We start from the raw sequence: 19,044 nt of genomic DNA, 5'->3' as shown, positions 1-19,044 counted from the left end.
ATGAGTGGATTAAGAAACTGTGGTACATCTACACAATGGAATACTACACTGTTGTAAAAAAGAAAGAACTCTTACCATTCACAACAGCATGAATGGACATAGAGAGCATTATGCTAAGTGAAATAAGCCAGTCAGAGAAAGATAAATATCACATGATCTCACTCATTTGTGGAATATAATGAACAACATAAACTGATGAACAAAAACAGATCCAGAGACAGAGAAGCATTGATCAGACCGTCAAACCTCAGAGGGAAGGTAGGGTAAGGGGGAGAGATCAACCAAAGGACTTGTATGCATGCATATAAGCCTAACCCCGTGGTCGGCAAACTGCGGCTCGTGAGCCACATGCGGCTCTTTGGCTCCTTGAGAGTGGCTCTTCCACAAAATACCATGGCCTGGGCAAGTCTATTTTGAAGAAGTGGCGTTAAAAGAAGTTTAAGTTTAAAAAATTTGGCTCTCAAAAGAAATTTCAATCGTTGTACTGTTGATATTTGGCTCTGTTGACTAATGAGTTTGCCGACCACTGGCCTAACCAATGGACACAGACACCAGGGAGGTGAGGCATGAGGGGGGAGGTGGGGGGGAAAGGGGGGATAAGGACACATATGTAATACCTTAATCAATAAAGAAAAAAAATAAAAATAAAAGATCTCAGGAGTAACCAAATTGGGATTATGATGCCATCATTATTACCATTAACGCTGATTCAAGACTGCTTTTTCATACCGGTGGCCAAGTGGGTTTGCTAATTAGAATAACCAAACAGGCATGGGAAGTATTGGGCAATGGAAGGTTTCTCTTGCAGGAGTAGGCCTCTTGCCAGGCAGTAGACAGCAGGGACTATTCAATTAATTTGTCCCTTCCTGCCTTCCTTCCTTCCATACTTACTGAGTACCTATTATGTGCCAGGTACTCTTCTACATAAAAGGTGGAATAGCAAAGGGACATAAATGGTCATCTAAGTGAACATTAATTAGGCAAAAGTATCATATATCTGTCCAATCCTATTTCACCACACACATAATTTGGGCTAGGACATAATGATTAGTTATTTTCTCTATTTCTGTCCTCAACTTTTTTCATAAAGTAAGACAAATGTTTGAAATTAGGGATGTCTAGGTCTAGGATATCTATTATACTGGTACATTCAAGAAGGAGCCCATTTGTATTCCTGAAAATTGCCCAAATTAAAATATGAGCTCCATTTAAATAAAATATTGCATCATATAAAGTAAAAATAGTTCACTTACACTTCTTAAGCTTCTTATAAAATAAGACTCGCTTTTTCACAAACCTGCCATAAACCTTGAACTACATGATACTGTGTCCTCTGGTTTTTCTAGACAACTGCCTCTCATTAATGGGTACTCTTTCTCTTACTCTTTAAGCCCAAGAGTCCAAGTTTTACTCATTCCAAAGTTAACTCTCTCAAGAATAGACAAAACATTTAATTTTTATAAGAGCCTTTCTTTTAAAAACAGCATCTCCTGGGACCCATATTTCACCTTTGCCAACAAATTCCATACACTGCTTTTACACAAACAGCCTCTCACGATGAGGTGAGGGAAGCACTGAAAAGCAATTTTCCCTTTTCTGCCATTCTCAAAAAAAAAAAAAGAGTAATGAAAACCTGGCACATCTTCTCAGAATATCTGCTCATCTCTTGCTGGGCAGAGTAAAATGATGTAGAAGGGCTGTAGCTAGTAAGAGGAAAGTGTGAAGATATAAAAGAAAGTGTTGATGAGTGGACCAAGGACTGTGACTGGAAAAGGTAGTAGGAATGGGTATACAAGTAGATATGCTTTAGTTTTGGTTTTTGCTTTGGGGAGGGTGAGAAGTCACATCTGATATGTTTACTTTTCTATCTTCTTTTTAAATTTAATTTAATTTTTTAAATAACAAATGTATATATTTAAGATGTGCAGCGTGCTTTAATATATACATAGTGAAATGATTACTATAGTCAAGCTAATTAACATACCCATCTCAGTTACCATTATATGTGTGTGTGTGTGAGAGAGAGAGAGAAAGAGAGAGAGAGAGAGAGAGAGAGAGAGCGAGCATCTGATACTCACTCTCTTAGCAAATTTCCAGTATACTAGTACATTATTATTAACTAACTAGAGGCCCAGTGCACGGGTGGTGGGGGGGTGTCCCTCAGCCAGGCCTGCTCCCTCGAAGTCTGGGAGCCTTCAGAGGATGTTCCACTGCCACAGAGGCAGGAGAGGCTCCCGCCACCACCGCTGTGCTTGCCAGGCATGAACCCGGGAGCTTACTGACCACCAGGAGGCAGTTCCTGGGTTAAGCGTCTGCCCCCTGGTGGTCAGTGCGCATCATAGTGACCAGTCATTCCACCTTTGGGCTGAAACCAGCTCTCCAACATCCCCCAAGGGGTGCCAGAGTGCAAGAGGGTGCAGGCCAGGCCAAGGGACCCCACCAGTGCATGATCCGGTTTGGGGAGGGACACAGGAGGTTGGCCAGCCAGGGAGGGACTGCAGAAGGGTTCCAGGGCATGTCTGGCCTGGCTTGCTCAGTCCCAATCGGCCGGACTCCAGCAACAAGCTAACCTACCAATCAGAGTGTCTGTCCCCTGGTGGTCAGTGCACGTCATAGCGACTGGTCGACTGGTCGACTGTCTGCCCCCTGGTGGTCAGTGCAAATCATAGTGAGCAGTTCAGCGGCCTTAGCATATCATTAGCATATTACGCTTTGATTGGTTGAACGGCCGACTGGCTAACCAGACACTTAGTATATTAGGCTTTTATTATCTAGGATGTCATCGTGCTGTACATTAGATTTCTAGAATGTATTCATCCTACATAACTGAAACTTTGTACCCTTTGACCAGCACCCCCCCACACAACCTCCTTGTCCTTAATAACCACCATTCTATTCTCTGCTTCTATGTGTCTGACTTTTTAAATTCCACATTTAAATGAGATTATGTAATATTTTCTTTCTGTGTCTGGCATATCTCACTTACCATAATGTCCTCCAGGCTCATTCACGTTGTCACAAATGGCAGATTCTGCTTGTTTTAAAGTTGAATAATCCAAAATCTATGTCCTCACAAGACATTATACTATGACCAGTGGCTATTTGTTGGTTTACTTTTAATTTCACTCAAACAAAGAATTATATATGGTAAATATTCTCTATGCTCTATAAAAATAGAGGCACTAAATAGGAATTTAAGTCTGGGTGCACCATTTACTAATTGTGTCAAATGGGAATAATAGCCACTTCCCAGGGTGAAAATTCAATAAAACAATGTACAGAAAGTGCCCAATGCCTGGTGTGTAAGAAATACTCAATAAAACTTAGTTATTATTATTCCCAGTTCTCATTTTCCTGCCCACTTTCCTGTCTTTACCATCACAATTCCAGTCCTTGTTGTCACACTGAGGTCACGAGTTCTCAACCACCACAGGCCCATACATCATTCAAGGCTCAGCAATGAAGCATGTTTCAAATAATGTGCTTAAGATATGGAGTAACTTCCAAAGTGCTTGAATGACTTTTAGAAACTAATGTTATTCGATGCCAATCCCTATACAGCTAGCCCCATGAGAGTGTCACTCAGACATTCTCATTCTAGGAAGTTCCCAAGTAGGACCCTTTCTCCCATATGACTGCCAGCCTCAACCACTAAAGTCATATTAATTTACTAGAAGAAATTTAATTCTCCATTCCTATTCAAAATTCAAAATTAAAGCCTGAGTCTAGATTTGCATATTCAAAACTCATTAAGGTATTCTACTTAATAGAAGCCATTCATTGCAGGTCTCTGCGTCTGGGAGCACAAAACTGACAGAGCTTTTAGAAAGACAGTTTTTCCTTTAAACGTGATCAAATTCTCAGTCAAGACTCCACTCCCCACTCCTGCCTTCTTCTCAGTCAGCCCAAGGAGAATAGAAAACAGACTTACTTCCCCTTTCCCTCCACAAGCCCTTGGTGTTTGTGGGCTTTTGCCATGCCTCCAAAAACATCATCTTAAGAGGAGATTTGGAGTTTCATGCAAGATTTTATGATATCTGTTTTCTGGGAGAACTGGAAACAGAAATTGAGCTGTAAATGCTAGACTGTCATGCCTGGAAGCAACTTCCATTTTCCATTCTGGATTGATTTTAAAATATGGTATCATTCCCAGAACTGTTCAGAATAATTCAGCTTCTATCTACCCACCCTTCCGCCTTTGCTCTTAATGCTTCCCTCCAATCAGATGGCATGCAATATTTTAACATTAAAATCTGCCCTCCAAAATGAAAAACTAGTAAGCACAAATCTGTTCATAGTAAGAAATATTTTATGGAAATATTTCAAGTACTTTGCATTTAGGAGAAAATGCATTATTTGAGGCGCGGCTCGTTGCTGTACAGTGATATGCTGAAGTGTGATGCTGAGGGCTAGTGTGTCACCGTGTGACCACAGAAGGACTAGAGTTGTGATGGGCAAAGACAGGAAGGTGAGCAGGATGATGAGAACTGGGAATAATAATAAGTAAGTTTTTCTAGAGCTTACTCATAAGTAAACATTTTGTTTTGTTTGAGGTCGCTATCTTTATATTCCAAGAAGATTTTTAAAAATCAGACCAAATGGGGGAAAGGGTGGAGTACTAAGATGCAAACTCCAGGCCAGCAGAGGGAGATGGTGACAAAGGGATTCATGCACCAAAGCTGCATCCCTAACTAATGTGGGTCTTTAGGGGCTAAGAAGTAAACAAAGTCAATTCCAACTGTGCCCAGAATGTTCTGCTAAGGTTTCACAGCTCTAGGCTGCTTCACAACAAGGAAATGTCCCCTTTGGAACAAAGAAATAGAGAAGCAATTCCAAACTGCTGTGAACAAGTTGCAAGAGAACATAAATCCACAGGGTGGTGCATGCTGTGCAAGCAACCAGTAAAGAAATCAAGGGGGGGGGTGGTCATTTATAAAACACTGGTAAGATTTCCCTTTAAAGCGACTAGGATCTCAGACTAGGATCTCAGAACCAGTCCTTATTGTTTGATGATATAAGAACCCTTGCAAAACTTACTTCAAAGGCCCTTCTCACTCAGGAAACCAGAAGTTTACAAATTTACACTACACTCCTCAGTACTTCTCCCCCCCCCCCCACCCCCCCATCCCTCCATGCTGTCAGAGTATTGAGAATTATACACTCTTGGGCATGCTACCTGAAATCCTTAGGAACTGTGAGTCCTTTTATACCTAGCTTTAGTATGGTGACACTTTCAAAAGCAACAGGTTTCGACTTTGAAAGCCAAGAATAATGGAGTGCTTCAGGTTTTCTTGAAGGGAAGACATGAGCCTTCACACTGTTTAAAACAAACAGATTTCCCTAAACATCCTTCTTAAACATTCTTCCCTTTCCCCCAAGTTTCATACTCATGCTGGCTAGGAAATCTGTCCCCTCCCCCCCATCTCCAATGCTCTGCTGTGCTCTCCTATTCCTTTACCCTACACCCATCCATCACTCTCTTCCCACCTCTCCATGCTCCTAACCTGCCAGCTTCCGACTGTGTGCAGCGCCAAAAAATAAAATGAAGGAGTCCATTCTCTTACTCATTTTCCTATTAGAGTAAAATTTACATTCAGTGATATGCGTTGATCTTAAGGTATAGTTAGATGAGTTTTGAGGTAGATATAGACAGATGATAGAGATAGAGATAGAGATAGAGATAGAGATAGAGATAGAGATAGAGATAGAGATAGAGATAGAGATAGAGATAGAGATAGAGAGATCTATGTAACCAACATATAAATCAAAATATAGAGCATTTTTCAATCACCCCAAATCAAAATATAGAGCATTTCAATCACCCCAATCCTCACCCAATCACTCTTACCCCCATAAGCAACTACTGTTTTAATTTCTGTTGCCATAGATTAATTTTGATAGTTTATTAACTTCACATAAATGAAATAATGTCTGTGCCTTTTTGTGTCTGGTTTATTTCACTCAACATTAGGTTTTTGAAATGTATCCATACATAGTATTTCATGTTTCAGATCATTCACTTATACTGCTGGGTAGTATTACATTAAATCTATATGGCACAATTTATTTTTCCATTCACCATGAGCATTTGTGTTGTTCCCAGGTGGGGGCTATTATAAATGAAGTTGCTATGAACATTGTGGTACATGTTTTCTTTTTGTAAACATATGTTGTCATTTTTCTTGGGTAAAATGTAGTCATGGAACTACAGGATTATGGGGTAAGTGTATATTTAACTTCATAAGAAACTACCAAACACTTCCCCCAAAGTATTTTACCAGCAACATGTAAGGCTTCCAGATACCCAATATCCTAACTTGTATTGATGTCATCAGACTTTAATTTTATTTATTCTAGTGGATGTGAAGTAGTATACATTATGACTTTAATTTTCATTTCCCTAATGATTAAGGATATTGAATACTTTTCATAAATTTATTGGATATTCCTACATATCTTTTATTGTGAAGTGTCTTTTCAAGTATTTTGTTTTTTATAGGCTTGTTTGATATTTTATTGTTTACTAGAGGCCCAGTGCATGAAAATTCATGCACTGAAGGGAGGGGTCCCTCAGCCAGGCCTGCCCCTCCTCACAGACCGGGAGCCCTCAGAGGCGGGAGGCGAACCAGCAATCAGGGGAAGGTAACGCCCCATCACACCTCTGCTGCTGCCACTGCCAGCAGCAAAAGCCTCAGCCGGCCCTGGTTACCTGAGCCTCAGGCAGCCCTGGGAAGCTGGGTAGCCACCATCTGAGGGTTGCCTGTGCCTCGGGCTGGCCCTGGGCCGCTGGGGTGCTGAGAGGACTGGACGCTGCCATCTTGTGGCTGTGGGCGCCACCATCTTTGAGGGTGTGACAGTCATTTAGCATATTCCCTCCTTATTGGCTGTGGGCGTCACCATCTTTGAGGGCGGGGCAGTCAATTAGCATATTCCCTCCTTATTGGCTGTGGGCACTGCCATCTTTGCGATGGCATGAGAGTCAATTAGCATATTCCCTCTTTATTAGATTGGACTAGAGGCCTGGTGCATGAAATTCATGCACTGGGTGGGGGGTTGTCCCTCGGCGCTGCCTGCACCCTCTCCAATCTGGGACCCCTCGTGGGATGTCCGACTGCAACAGAGATCGGGCCTAAACTGGCAGTCGGACATCCCTCTCACAATCCGGAACTGCTGGCTCCAAACCACTCACCTGCCTGCCAGCCTGATCACCCCCTAACCACTCCCCTGGCAGCCTGATCAACGTCTAACTGCTCCCCTGCCAACCCGATTGCCCCCAACTGCCCACCTTTGCTTGCCCAGTCACCCCCAACTGCCCTCCCCTGCCAACCCGGTTGCACCCAACACTCCTCCCCTGCTGGCCCAGTCACCCCTAACTGCTCTCCCCTGCTGGCCCGGTTGCCCCCAACTGCCCTCCCCTGCAGGCCTGGTCCCCTCCAACTGCCCTCCCCTGCTAGCCTGATTGCCCCCAACTGCCTTCCCCTGCCAGCCCTATCGCCCCCAACTGCCCTCCCCTGCCGGCTCAGTCACCCCTAACTGCCCTCCCCTGCTGGCTTGGTTGCCCCTAACTGCCCTCCCTTGCTGGCCTGGTTGCCCCTAACTGCCCTCCTCTGCTGGCCTGATCGCCCACAACTACCTTCCCCTGCCAGCCATCTTGTGGCGGCTATATTTGACCACATGAGGGTGGCCATCTTTGACTACATGGGAGCGGCCATCTTGTGTGAGGGTGTGAGGCTCAATTTGAATATTACCTCTTTATTATATAGGATTACTAGAGACCTGGTGCACAAAATTTGTGCACGAGGGGAGAGGGGTCCCTCAGCCCAGCCTGCACACTCTCGCAATCCGGGTCCCCTCAGGAGATGTCTGACTGCCAGTGACTGCCGGTTTAGGCCCATGGGCCTAAACCGGCAGTCGAACATCCTTCTCACAATCCGGGACCACTAGCTCCAAACTGCTTGCCTGCCTGCCTGCCTGATCACCCCTAACCACTCTGCTTGCCTGTCTCATCGCCCCTAACTGCTTGCCTGCCTGCCTGATCTCCCTTAACCACTCTGCCTGCCTGCCTGTTCACCCGTAACCACTCACCTGCCTGCCCAATTGCCCTAACTGCTCACCTGCCTGCCTGATCACCCCTAACCACCTCTGCCTCGGCCCCCACTGCCTCGGCTTCATCCGGAAGGACATCTGGAATGACATCTGGAAGGTCAATTGGCTGTCCGGTCTAATTAGCATATTATGCTTTTATTATTATAGATAACAAATAGCAAATATACTTTCCCAATATGCATATTACCTTTTCATTTTCTTAATGGTGTTTTTTGATGAACAAAACTTTTTAATCTTTGTGAAATTCAATTTTACCAGTTTGGTTTTTTTTGTGTTTTTTTTTCTTTTATGGTTTGGGCTTTTTTTGTGTCCTCTGAGAAATCTTTCCTACCTCAAGAGTACAAAGATATTTTCCTGTGTTTTCTTCTAGCAGTTTGAAAATTTTCACTTTTACATTTCAGTCTATAAGTAACTTCAAATTAATATTTGTGTATGGTGTGAGATTGTGGTCAAGTTTTCCCCCTTACAGATATACAATTATTCCACAATGATTTACTGGAAAGACTTTCTTTTCACCATTGAATTGCACTGACACCTTTGTCAAAAATCAATTATGAGGATCTCTTTCTGGACTCAAATTCTGTTCCACTGATTTATTTCTTTGTCTTTAAGCCAATACTGCACTTTCTTGATTACTATAGCTTTATACAAAGTCATGAATCAGTTAGAGCAAGTCTCTCAATTGTTTTTATCTAAAAACTACAGGGACTGATGGGGTCCCTCACCCTGGCCTGCACCTTCTCGCAATCCAGGACCCCTTTTTGGATGTTAGAGAGCTTGTTTCAGCCCAATCCCCGCAGGCCAGTCCGAGGAACCCCACCGGTGCACGAATCCATGCACTGGGCCTCTAGTATGCATATAAGATCTTTGGTTAATCTCTTCCTGCCCTCCCCCCTCCTCCCTTCCCTCTGAGATTCATCAGTCTGTTCCATGTTTCCATACCTATACTTTGAGCATCTGCCCCCTAGTGGTCATTGTGTGTCATAGCTACCAGACAGCCGGCCGGACGCTTAGGCTTTTATATATATATATATATATATAGATGTTTGACTATTCCAGATCCTATATATTACCATACAAATCAGCCTGTTGGAATCTTGATTAAGACTCTGATAAAACTATAGATCAATTTGGGAAGAAAGGACATTGTATAAGTATTCTACATATATAAAAACCAATTGACCAGAACGATGGAACAACTGGAACAACCAGTCGCTATGATGTGCACTGCGGCAGCCAACTAGCCCAATCAGGGCCCCAACTGGCATCCCCCCAACCACCCGTGGCCCCTCCCCCCAGCCGAGCCAGCCCCTGATCAGCCCTCTCCACCCTGATCAGGGACAGGGCCAGCCGGCCAACCACCCATGGCCCCTTCCCCCCACTAGTCCAGCCCCTATTGGCCCCTATCAGGGCAGGCAGCCAGACCCCACCCATGCACGAATTCATGCATTGGGCCTCTAGTTAACTATACTAGTCTATGAACATTACATATCTATTAATTTAGATCCTTTTTTCCTCTCTGAAAAGTTTTGTTGTTTTTCAAGGTCCTACACATCATTTATTATAGTTCTTCCTAAGTATATTATTTTTTATAATATTTTAAAATTGAATTTTAAAAATTGAATTTACTATTTTTATTGCAAATATATAGAAAAATAATTGCTCTTTGTATATAAACTTTGTGTCCTGGGGTCTTGCTAAATTCACATACTAACAAATAAATACATTTATTAGGGTTTTCTACATAAACAATCATGTAACCTATGAATAAAAACTGTTTTACTTCATCCTTCCCAATCTTTTGTTTGTATTTTTCTTGCTTTACTGCTCTGGTAAAGACCTTCATAGTACACCATTAAATAGAAGTGGTAAAAATAAGCATTCTTGCCTTTTTCCTTATCTTAGAAGAAAAGCATCCATTCTCTCATTAGGTATGAAGTTAGCTATAACTTTCTGTAGATGCACTTTATAAAGCCCTATTTCCATTTTGTTGCCAGCAGTTGTGCTTGTTTTATTAATCTGGAATATGTTTTGAATTTGTCAAATATGTTTTCTGCAATTATTGAAATTATTTTGTTAATGTGGATAATTTACATTGATTTTCAAATGCTGAGCAACCTATTATCAGATTTAATTTTCTGTTTTGTTGAAAATTTTAAAATCTACGTTTATAAAATATACTCATTATAACTTTACCTATTAGGTTTTAATGTTGGGATTATACTGGATTTATAATATACGTTGTAAAATATTCCCCACCCTCTATTTTTTTAGTTTATTTGTAATTGGCATTAATTTCTTATATGTCTGATGGACTTCACTCATAATACTGTCTGAGCCTGGAACTTTTTCATTTTGAGGGACAGGAGTAGGTAGTTATTACAAATTCTATTTCTTGAGTAGATCTAGAGCTACTAAGATTTTTCACTTCTCTTTGTCAGTTTTGTGAAGTTGGTTATTTGTCCTTTTTATAGAAGCTATGAAATTTATTGACATGAAGTTTTTCAAAACAATCTTTTTACATATATAGAATTTGCCATAATATCCTCATTTTATTTCTTATTATTGATAATTCATTTTTTCTCTTTTTCTTGATTATTCTTATTAGGGACTAATCAATTTATTAATTTTTTCAAGAAACTTTTATATGGTAATTTTCTCTAATATATATGTCCTACATCATGGAATTCTCCTATTTACTACTTTGCTCTATCTTGCACTTTCTTCTTTTTTTATAGAAGTATATAAAGCAATAAATTTTCCTCTAATAACTGCTTTAACTGCACCCTACAAATTTTAATGCTATATTTTTGTTATCATTTAGTTAAAAATATTTTCTAATTTTCTTTTCAATTTTTTTCATGGACCTATAGATTATTTAGAAGAGTATTACTTAATGTTCAAATATTTGGATTTCTTTCTTAGAAATCCTATTGTTATTGATTTCTAACTTAATTTCACTGTTGTCAGAGAACATGGTCTCTATGATTTCAATCTCTTAAGTGTATTGATGCTTTTTTATGGCTCAACATATTATCTACGATGTTGAACATTCCATGTGTACTTGAAAACAATGTGTTTTGCAACTGTTAGAAATAGGGTTCTATAACTGCCAAGTGGAGAAGAGAGTTGTTTAAATCTATATGCTTTATAAACTGAACTAACAAGCAAAATAGAGACAAACTAATAGAGAGCAGGCAGATAGCTCTGGTGGAGAAGGTGTTGTGGAGGGTGAGAGATTGAATAAAAAGAAAAGAATGAAAGAACTCATGGACACAGACAACAGTGTGGTGATTGTGGGGGAAAAGGATTGGGTGGAGGTGGAAGAGGGTATAGGGGGGATAAATGGTGATGGCACAAATTAAATTTTAAAAAAATTAAAAATCTGTATGCTTTAAATCTACTTAATCTATCAATTACTCAGAAGGGCTGTTAAAATCTCCAACTTGTGTATTTTATTATTTCTCCCTTTAGTTCTGTCAGATTTTGCAATTCTATTAGATGGATTCACATTTAGGATCATTATATCTTCACCAGAGGCCTGATGCATGAAATTCGTGAAGGGACTCGGCCCTCACAGCTCATAGCCGCAGTGGCTTGCCTTGGCCCTCGCAGCCCTGGCTTCCTCCGGAAGGTCGTCAGGAAGGACATCGGAAGGTTGTTCGGCTGTCCAGTCTAATTAGCATATTACACTTTTATTATATTATGCTTTTATTATTATAGATGGTTAATTGTCCTTTTGTCATTATGAAATGTCCTCCTTGATCTATGGTAATATTTTTTGTCTGCATCTGAAAAGACGAAGCCATACCAACTTTCTTATGCTTATTATCAATACTAGAAGCCCGGTGCATGAAATTCGTGCACGGTGGGGGATTGTCCCTCAGCCCAGCCTGTACCCTCTCCAATCTGGGACTCCTGGAGGGATGTCCGACTGCCCGTTTAGGCCCGATCCCAGGGATCGGGCCTAAACGGGCAGTCGGACATCCCTCTCACAATCCAGGACTGCTGGCTCCCAACTGCTTGCCTGCCTGCCTTCCTGATTGCCCCTAACCGCTTCTGCCTGCCAGCCTGATCACCCCCTAACCACTCCGCTGCCAGCCTGGTTGATGCTTAACTGCTCCCCTGCCAGCCTGTTTGCCCCCAACTTCCCTCCTCTGCCGGCCTGGTCACCCCTAACTGCCCTCTCCTGCAGGGTTGATCACCTCCAACTGCCCTCCCTTGCAAGCCTGGTCCCTCTCAACTGCCCTCCCTTGCAGGCCGGGTGCCTCCCAACTGCCCTCTCCTGCTGGCCATCTTGTGGTGGCCATCTTGTGTCCACATGGGGGCAGGATCTTTGACCACATGGGGGCAGCTATATTGTGTGTTGCAGTGATGATCAATCTGCAGATTACTCTTTTATTAGATAGGATAGAGGCCTGGTGCATGGGTGGGGGCCAGCTGGTTTGCCCTGAAGGGTGTCCCGGATCAGGGTGGGGTTCCCTTGGGGCGTGGAGCGGCCTGAGCGAGGGGCCTGTGGTGGTTTGCAGGCCGGCCACGCCCCTTGGCAACCCAAGCAGAGGCCCTGGTATCTGGAATTTATTTTCCTTCTACAATTGAAACTTTGTAGCCTGGAGCGGAGCGAAGCCTGCTGTTCCCTCTGGGGCGGCAGCCATCTCTGTGGCAGTTAATTCACCTTCTACAATTGAAACTTTGTAGCCTTAAGCAGGTGAGCCCGGCCAGGGTGTGCGGAAAGCTTTGCTTCCCCTGTTGCCGCCAGCAACCCTGGCCTGCTCTCTCAAGCTCCATTCTGCCGCCATTTGTTTGAATTTGTTTACCTTCTGTAATTGAAACTTTGTAGCTTGAGTGGAGGCTTAGGCCTGCAACGGCTATGGAAAGCTTGGCTTGCTCTGTTACCTGGGAAACCTTGCTCACTGTGGCTGTAGCCATCTTGGATTGGGGTTAATTTGCATACTCGCCCTGATTGGCTGGTGGGCGTGGTTTGGCTGGTGGGCGTGGCTTATGTAGCGGAGTGATGGTTAATTTGCATATTACCATTTTATTAGAGAGGACAGTTTAGCTTTTAAATGTTGTTCCTTGTTATATATGTTTCTTCCCCTCCTGCCTCTGGCCACTTTCATGATATTCTCCTTATCTTTAATTTTTGGCAGTTAAATTATGATATATCTAAGTGTATTTCATTTTTCATTTATTCTATTTGGGATTTACTAATGTTCTTAGATATGTAAATTGATGTTTTTCTCTGAATCTGGAAAAATTTTAGACCTATTTCTTCAACTATATATATTTTGTATTGCCCCATTTACTTTCTTCTCCCCAGGGACTCCAATTCTGTGAATAATAAATTACATGGTGGGGCAAAAGTAGGTTTATAGTTGTGAGTACACAAAACACAGAGTTTATTCTTATATTATAATTTATTTATTGTGTTCTTTTCCAACCGAACAACTGTAAAGCTACTTTTGCCCTACCCTGTATATTGTCCCAGACATCACTAAGGCTCTGTCCAATTTTTAAAAATCATTTTTCTTTCCATTCTTCATATTGGAAGTTTTATTTCAGATATTTTCCTTTCTATTTCTAGAGTTTCCATTTAGATCATTTTTATAGTTACTGTTTTTTTGCTGACATCCCCATATGTTCCTTCATTCAAGCCATCCTTTTTTTAAAAGTCCTTGAACATATTTATAATAGCTATTTTAAAATCCTTGTCTACAAAAATCTAACGTCTGGGTCATATTGAGGTCTACTTCTCTGAGTCACATTTTCCTGCCTCTTCACATGTTTGGAAAATGTTTATTGTACACTGGGTATTGAGTGTGACACACTGTAAAGACCATGATTTTTGCTGTCTTCCTTTAAGGAGTTGGCGTTTTTGTTTTTAGGGTGTGGCCCTTACTTGAGTCCTTGGTTCTTATTCCTAGGGTACAACCTTTCTGTGATTTCAAAAGAATATCCAAGTTGTTCAGCGAGGTCTCCCCACATCTGCAATGTAACTCCAGTATCTCTTAGCACTGGATAAACTCGGGTTTTTCTGTGTCACCTCTCATCCCCACAACAACTACTTACTGCTACCCCTCATAGTCTTGGCCTGCATGTGCACAGCCCAGGCCCAGGCCACAGACCTAGGGTAAGCATCCACACAGATTTCTCGGCCCCCTCTGAGCAAATCCATCTCTTCTAGTGCTCTACCCACAAAGTTTTAGCAGCCCCCAAGACCCAATCACTGCCTCTCAGTTCGGCCATTCCACCGCTTCTTTCGGGCTCCTCCTCAGTTATCCACCATGAGAGAAGTGCCCTGAACCCAAAGGGCAGGGCAAACAAGGGGTTCATCTCATGTGTTCCTCTTTGCTCAAGAATCTGTCCTACTCTGCCTATCATATAACACCTGAAAACAGTTGTCTCGTATATTCTATCTGGTTTTATAGTTGTTTATGATGGGAGGATTACTCTGAGTGGCCAGAAGAGCAAATGATAGCTCTTAATGTTTTCCTTGTGAGAGTCAACACCACACAGGAATGTTAATGACTAAATGCCTTGATCTCATTATATTGCACTGCAAGAAAACGTTCTGAAGTCCTGACAAATCTATTACATAGCTTTCTCTCCAAGGGATCATGTGTTATATTTGCTTGTGGCAAGTGAATCTCTTCTGACTTGCAGCACAGATCCCACCTTCCTTTCTTCTTTGGCTATTGTGTTGGGTGACATTACCAATTTCCCGACTGCACATGACTGCATACCCCAAAGTTTCTTCTGACAAATTTTGGAGCTAGGATCTGAGTGTCTGTCTTGGAAAGGAAGCAGTCAGCATCAGGTTCCAATCTTCCCCTCTTCTGGGGTCTGCATCTCTCACCAGAGAAGAAAGATGCCAGCTCCCCTGATCCTTTTCCTCATGAGTGCAGCTGGATACCAAACACTCCAGAAACGTGGAGGTGCCCACGCACCCAAAGTCCTTGGCAGTCCTGACACTGTCCCACATATATTGGGTACTGCCATGAGTCAGGGAATATGTCATCCCAGAAATCCCCTTTATGACAATGTGATTGAGGACAGGATACACACTCCAATGCCCAAATTCTGGGCCCGCATGGTCTTTTGCTTGGAGTTGAGGGCTCTTTTTCTCCTTCCCCCTCTCCATCAGGGGAGCTTGCTCATTTATTACAGATCTGACTTTAAGAGGCTGAGTCATATCTACTTAATTCCTGGTTCAACAACAGTTCATATCTGATCTCTGTTAGTTCGCTGCAAAAAAAGCTACTATGTTTTCTTCTTCTTCTTTTTTTTTTTTCTTTTTTTTTTGTCAACCCCAATCTACTTCACCAAGAGCAAACACTCAGAGGCTTTGCAGGTGTGTGGTGGAGCAGAGGTTATGTGGTAACTCAACTACAAATGACTCTAGCACAGACTCGTCCAAGCAGGCACTCTAAACTGAATGTCCTTAGGAAATCTTTCTCTCTTGTTGATAAATAGCTAGGAACTTAAAGGACCCAGGGATGTTCTGCCCTCCCACATGCTTTAGAGCATGTCTGAGATCCACCACAGGAAAAAAGTGCTGGTAGCTTGCCATCAGAGGCTAAGAACACACACTCTGAGAATCCCCGCTACGTCACTGAGATCCTCCACACAAACTGAGTCTCTCTCCCCTGGTCTTTTGTACAGTGCCCCCTTTCTCCGGGATCTGAAGAAGGCTGCAGTAGCAGTGCTTGCAAAGCCTGCTTCATTGCAAGCTCCACAGTAGCAGTCCCAAGGGGAACCACTTTTCAGCGGTGGGACTGGGCAAAAACCTGTCTCCACGCATTCCCATGACTACATCCTGCCTTTTCTCCTCATTCCTGACCACTTCCCTCCCCCATCTCCTTCAAAAAGCTAGAGTTTCTGAACCAGAGCCCTGCTGTTGTGCTTCCCACCTACTCCAGACCATCTCTCACCCTCGGACCACCCGTGTCATGGACAGCCCTTCGGATTCAGCTTAACAGTCTCTTTCATCTCCATATGTAATTGATACGGAATTAACTGTGGAAAGCAAGTTAAAAAATGAGAAAGTTAAAGTAATATGACCTTAAGATGAACTTCTCCAATACCTAGATTCCAAGTATTTGTGGTAAAAATGCAAATTTAAAACACTTCTTTCATGTGTGAAATATATTCAGTTAGATCATTTTCAAGTCACATTAATATCTCATTTTCTGCCCATTGATTACTTCAGTTTCAGTATTATGATGGTGTCTGAGCTACATTTAATGAACAAATTTAATTAAGACTAGCACTAAAACTCTACCTAAGAATGTTAATAGTTCTTGAGGAAAAACTTTCGTAGGAGACTAATCTATAATTCATATACATTGTGCAGGGAAAATAAGACATATTGCCCTTTGCTAAGAACACATTTCTTTCTTTTTTTCCTATTTTAAGATTTACTATAAAGTTACAGTAAATCAAGATTGTGTACTACTGGTGAAGAGAAAAACACATATCAAACAATAAAGAGTCCCAAACAGGCCTACACAAAGGTGCAAAGGCAGCTCAGTGGAGAAAGGAGAGTCTTCAACAAGTGGAACTGAAACGATTAGACCCATATGAAACTCACACCTTATAAAAGAGAATCATAGAAATAAGTGAAAAAGTTAAACTCTCAAACTTTAAAACATTAAAGAAAATCCCTGTGATCTGGGGGTAGGCAGAGTTCTTAGACATGTCTGACACCAAAATAACAATCCATAAAAGAAAAAATTGGTAAGTAGCACTTCATCAAAATTAAACACTTTGGCTCTGCAAAAGACACTTTTAAGAGAATGAAAAGAAAAGCTAAATTTGGGAGAATGTTTACAAATCCATTTCTGACAAAGGCATTGCATCCAGAATATATAAAAATTGTCAACATTCAACAGTGAGAAAACGACCCAATTTAAAAATGGGCAAAAGAATTGAATAGACATTTTTTAACAGAGGGTATGTGGAGGGCAATTGGGCACACAAAAATATGCTCAACATCATTAATCATTAAAGAAATGCTAATTAATACCACACATCTATCAGAATGGCTAAAATAAAAAATATCAACAGTACCAAATAGCAGCGAGGAAACAGAGAAACTGAATATCTCATAGTGAAACATAGAAGATACAGCCACTCTGGAAGTTTGGTAGCTTTTTATAAAGTTAAATATAACCTTTACCATATGACTGAGCAAAAATCTCACTCCTAAGTAGATATCCTAAATGACAAGCTGAGTTCACATAAAACCCTATACACATAAAGGTTTGTAGTTCTTTCAAAATTGCCCCAAACTGGAAACCCAAATATCCTTCAACAGATGAATATAAAAAGCAGCACTGTGAAAAGAATCTCAGAAGACATCACACTGGAAGAAGCCAGTCTCCAGATGTTATATCCTTTATGACTATGTATGTGACATTCTGGAAAAGGTAAATCTATAGGAAGAAATCAGTGTTTGCCAGAGTCTGGGGTGGGGTACATGTGTGACTAAAAAGGGGCAGCAAAGGGAGATTTTTGGGGTGATGGAACTGCTGTGTCCTGACTGTGGAGGTGGTTAGACAAAATGCTAAAACACATAGAACTATACATACAAAAAAAGGTAATTTTATGGTATGCTTATTTAAAATTTTTAAAAATGAAAACAAAATTCAAATAAAATTCTCTTTAAAAACGCTTCAGAAGAAATTTTCCAACGAGGCTTCTTCCAGAAAGGCTGTTTTGGGAGGGCTCTGCCACCCCAGCGCTGGTGTTTGTGGGTCTGTTTATTCAACTGTAAAATGAGATCAGTCTAGAATGAGTGATTGTCCTTCTCCCCCCAGCCTAAAATTGAACCCCTGGGCACGCCCTCTGGGGAAGCGAGGGTGGGTATTTTAGAGAGAAAGGGCATTTGGTTGGCACTGGGTCCTTGACCCACAGAGCAGTTGTGCTTTTGTCTGTCTCGTATACTGTTTGCCTGGAAACTTCTGTATCAGAATAGCTGGTGTTAAGCCAGCTCCTCAGGCCCCTGGGATATTTGAGCAATCCTGGATTTCAGGGCCTATCGGTGGGGCCCACTCATGGATTAAATACCGGGGGGGGGGGGGGGGCTCTGAAAAGGTTCTGAAGTCTAAGTGTCCTGAGGTCAGGTCTGAAAGGATTTAAGCCTTTTTTATTTTTTCACGCATGATGACTTTTTGGAGGAATGCTTTGTAAACATTAAAGGAAATGCACGATGTGGAAATGCCATTATGAGGATGACCGTGTTGATTTGGACCAGCGGAGCCACAGCATCATTCATGGTGAGAACTGCCGGTTACACGAAGCAGTTCCAGGCACCGTGTTAAGGAACTACTGAATCTTCATGACAACCCTGTGATAAAAGGGCTGTCATTGCATAGACATATGAGGAAACAGGCTCTGAGAGGTCCAAAATCACATGGGGAGAAGGTGACAAGGCTAGGTCTGGGTCTGCAGCTCCAGCCTTCTGAGCCAAGACCTGTGAGAGGAACCACAGAGGCCTGATGTCAGGCCTTATCTCCACAGCTGCCCCAGAGAAAACTAATGCCACATTTCAGCAAAGGCTGGTGGGGGGTTGCCAAGGGCACGTTCAGACCTTATCATGTACAACAGCACTCAAAAAAAATGTTATATGGTGGAATGCTTTCTTTGAAAATTACCTTATGCATAAATCCAATCCAAAAAACCAGAGCTGGGCCCTGTGGATGAAGGTGGGAGTGGCATTGGGTTCCCAGAGCACTTTGGACAGTCACTTATCCAGGAGGTTGGCACTTACTCTTAAGCAAGGAGGTGCCACAATGCTTAAGGCTCTTGTGTTTGAAAGAACGAGGTGCAATTGCGGCACTCATGCCTGGGTTAGTTGGTATGGGGCAGTGGTCGGCAAACTCATTAGTCAACAGAGCCAAATATCAACAGTACAACGATTGAAATTTCTTTTGAGAG

The 19,044-nt window shown here is 42.0% G+C and overlaps 1 protein-coding gene across 1 annotated transcript in view; it reads right to left on the bottom strand.

Moving 5' to 3' along the window:
- The window catches only part of DCHS2 (dachsous cadherin-related 2), a gene marked incomplete at both ends in the record, with an annotated part of 195,288 nt that overhangs the window by 103,206 nt on the left and 73,038 nt on the right, over positions 1-19,044 (bottom strand). The window lies entirely within an intron of this gene.

The sequence above is a fragment of the Cnephaeus nilssonii genome (genome assembly GCF_951640355.1).
Source record: "Cnephaeus nilssonii genome assembly, chromosome: 5".
NCBI classification, from domain to species: Eukaryota; Metazoa; Chordata; class Mammalia; order Chiroptera; family Vespertilionidae; genus Cnephaeus; species Cnephaeus nilssonii.
This window is presented reverse-complemented; position numbering and strand designations above follow the sequence as displayed.